This window comes from Schistocerca cancellata, chromosome 3 (assembly GCF_023864275.1).
Source record: "Schistocerca cancellata isolate TAMUIC-IGC-003103 chromosome 3, iqSchCanc2.1, whole genome shotgun sequence".
Lineage (NCBI taxonomy): Eukaryota > Metazoa > Arthropoda > Insecta > Orthoptera > Acrididae > Schistocerca > Schistocerca cancellata.
This window is the reverse complement of record NC_064628.1, coordinates 173,571,851-173,575,244: the sequence shown is the minus strand read 5'-3', so window position 1 is coordinate 173,575,244 and position 3,394 is coordinate 173,571,851. Positions and strand designations below refer to the sequence as shown.

General features: G+C 45.0%; 1 non-coding gene across 1 annotated transcript; it reads left to right on the top strand.

Moving 5' to 3' along the window:
• The first annotated feature begins 2,949 nt into the window (after positions 1-2,949).
• On the top strand, positions 2,950-3,024 carry Trnas-uga (transfer RNA serine (anticodon UGA)). Its single transcript has one exon. It is a non-coding gene; the product is annotated as a tRNA-Ser (tRNA).
• Positions 3,025-3,394: the final 370 nt, after the last annotated feature.

Sequence of the window (3,394 nt, the reverse complement as noted above, 5' to 3'; positions counted from 1 at the left end):
GGGTAAGAGTGTCGTATCGTACTTTAAAGATACGACCTGCGGAAACGTGCTAACTGAAGGCCGCCTGAAGCCGACCCCTAGACCACGGGTATTACCTTACTTAGCCTAAAGAAAATCTGTTTGAACTTGAAATATTCACAACAACGCTGATGGAATATAGATCCACATCAGGGTTGTAATAACGCTCAGTTGATCTACTGAAAGAAACTGAGTTTTAAAAACATAAATTGCTTTGTTGTGCAGTACTGGATGGATAGGATAGCGTTGGTCAGAGTATTACTTACACACTTTACTTAACTGAACTAAATATCACAATATATAAGGCACGTAGCACACGAAACTGTAACACAAGAAACTACCTCCAAGTTACCACTTAAAACCACACTATATCTACACAGCAGCCCAGACTAAACAAGCAATGTCGTCATTACTCATTTATCTAACTAAATTACTCCTCTGTATCTAACTCAGGTGTACACATTTCCCGTGACTCCTTCTGATGTTAATGGTACCCGATCGCTATTACTAATCTGTAACTGAAAATTAATCTTACCTGATAGATATATTGAACGGCAAAGCCGAATCACAAAATAGATACCCATGAAGACAATTTGTACCTGAAATACAGCAAGGACAGTAACATACGCAACCATATCATACTCTTTACCTCATCAAAATTCTATTTGCTATACAATAGAACAAAATTAGAATCTTCTCAGGCTCTCTCACCTACGTAGTACGCAAAACTTTAATTGTGCTAGGCGCCTCAAAAGCACCCGCTCGTGATCCCTAGGATTAATCCTAGTCGGTTAGCCTCCATCCCCCTCACATCAATAATAACACTACTGCAACGCGTACGAAGATTTCGAGTCACCTGTGTTCGTCACACAGTATCTCAAACCACTATTACGACTGACAATGAGCTCCAGTTCAGGTCGCGATATGTTACAGGATATTGATATTCAGCCAGTTCACTTCACACATGTCCACAAAATACACTCATTAAATATTACGTTAACGGTGCCCCATCAACTTTCAACAACGCAGTTCTTCCACAAGGCTAATCACTGCCGGATGATCATACATAAATTTGGTCCCAAAAATAACTTACACATTCATCAGGGGAACTATAAAAAGTTAAATCCATACTCTCTTCCCTAACACAAAAAAAAACATTATATGAGAATCCATTAGTTTCCCAACACTCTTTCCACATATGACCCCTCTCTCACCTTGGCTCCTCACAACAAAAGGTGGGCCAAGCTCTATCTACCACGCAACTTCGAAACGCCATATCACTGATAAAAATCACGGGATCTCCAGCGTCCAGAATAGATGCAAGAGGTACCTCCAAAAACTAAATCGTTCCCACGGGACAATGCCTATAACCCTCATGTCCGCAGTCTGTCGTTACACCTCCTGTCTCTCACATCTGCCTTCTCAACGAACAGCACACTTCACTCACTTTCCATTGCTTTTCTCCACTGCTATGCCTTCCGTATTGGACTATCGTTATTGCGGTGCCCTTTGTCTCTCGCCCGGCGGATCAGCTGAATTAACTTCATCACTGGGTAGTGGATTAACTTTTCAATTTATCCTACGACTCCCATCACAGAAACGGCCATGTATTTCGTGATTGTATATTTCCCACATACGGCCGTTACCGCCATCCCACCTATCGTGTCATTCGTTGCCGTTCCGACTTTTTCGCTTATTGTGACCCAAGCTATTCGGATACGGCTGCTGACAAGACTTGCTCATGCCGCCGTCAGCGGATCCATACCCAAATTCTGCTGCATTCGCTGCTGCTTTTGCTGCTGCGTGGCTGTAGCCTGGTGTTTCGCACACTGTACGCCTTCCCGTGTGCGCTCGCCTGTATCGTATTCGATCCCTTGGAGCATAATTTCTAAGTCCTTGATAACTTTTCTCTGTTCTGACACTCGATCGGTACCATCTCGCCGGTGTATTCTCGCGCAATTCTTTGCTTCCAGTTTATTTCTTACTGATCCAGCTGAAAATTCGACAGCGATCTCATCTCTTCCGTTTCACCTATCTCCATGATAGTCGGACTGGGTACCCCTTCCGTGAGCCTAGAAACCTCGTCTCCAAACTTTAATTTCTCCTCTTCGCTAGTTACTCTTCCTGTGTTGTCCGAAGAAGACACATCCAGGGAAAATGCACCACAGGCGCAAAGATGTGAGCTGGTGCCAGGGCCAGACATTCTCGCCAAATGCGCGAGTTCCACCAGCTCCAGGGACGGCGCTGAGGATCAAGGTATCGGATTCGCTTAGGCTAATTTCCGGCCGTGTACAATCTGCCAATGACCAGACGGCAACGGACAGAAGCATACTTGCAAGATAGAAGCGTGGCTGTCGCCCACTTGGTTATAGATAATCGTCCACTGCTGACTTAGACAGGGAATGTCGTTTAGTGAACTCTTTGAAGTGAACAGACAATTCCCAAAATGAGATTTTCACTCTGCAGCGGAGTGTGCGCTGATTTGAAACTTCCTGGCAGATCAAAACTGTGTGCCGGCCCGAGACTCGAACTCGGGACCTTAGCCTTTCATGGGCAAGTGCTCTATGAACTGGAAAGTAGGAGACTAGGTACTGGAGGAAGTAAAGCTGTGAGGACGGGGCGTGAGTCGTGCTTGGGTAGCTCAGTTGGTAGAGCACTTGCCCGTGGAAGGCAAATGTCCCGAGTTCGAGTTTCGGCCCGGCACACAGTTCTGATCTGTCAGGAAGCTTCATATCAGCGCACACTCCGCTGCAGAGTGAAAGTCTCCTTCTGGAAACATCCCCCAGGCTGTGGCTAAGCCATGTCATCGCCATATCCTTTCTTTCAGGAGTGCTAGTTCTGCAAGGTTCGCAGAATAGCTTCTGTAAAGTTTGGAAAGTAGGAGACGAGGTACTGGCAGAAGTAAAGCTGTGAGGACGGGGCGTGAGTCGTGCTTGGGTAGCTCAGTTGGTAGAGCACTTGCCTGTGAAAGGCAAAGGTCCCGAGTTCGAGTCTCGGCCCGGAACACAGTTTTGATCTGCCAGGAAGTTTCAGAACAGACAGTTGTTGTAAATTGCATTTGCTATGTACTGTGAAGTTGACCTACTATTATTTTCACTTAGCTATTGAGGGCCTTTTTTGTGTTATATTACATGCAGTGTTGCAGACTTCATTTTTCAGCAAATCACAACATAAGTAAACCTTTCTGAACCATTTATGGAATGATTTGTTCATTTGTAATTGTTAAAAATAATGGGAGAGCTCTACATTTTTCTAAACGAATGGTTCAGCTATGGTTTTCTGTCACTATTGAGAGTCGAAGAGAGAGGGATCCAGGGTCAGAAGGCCGGCGTGTTTGTTACTGCATGGTTGTTTGGACACATTTGAAAGTGTCAGT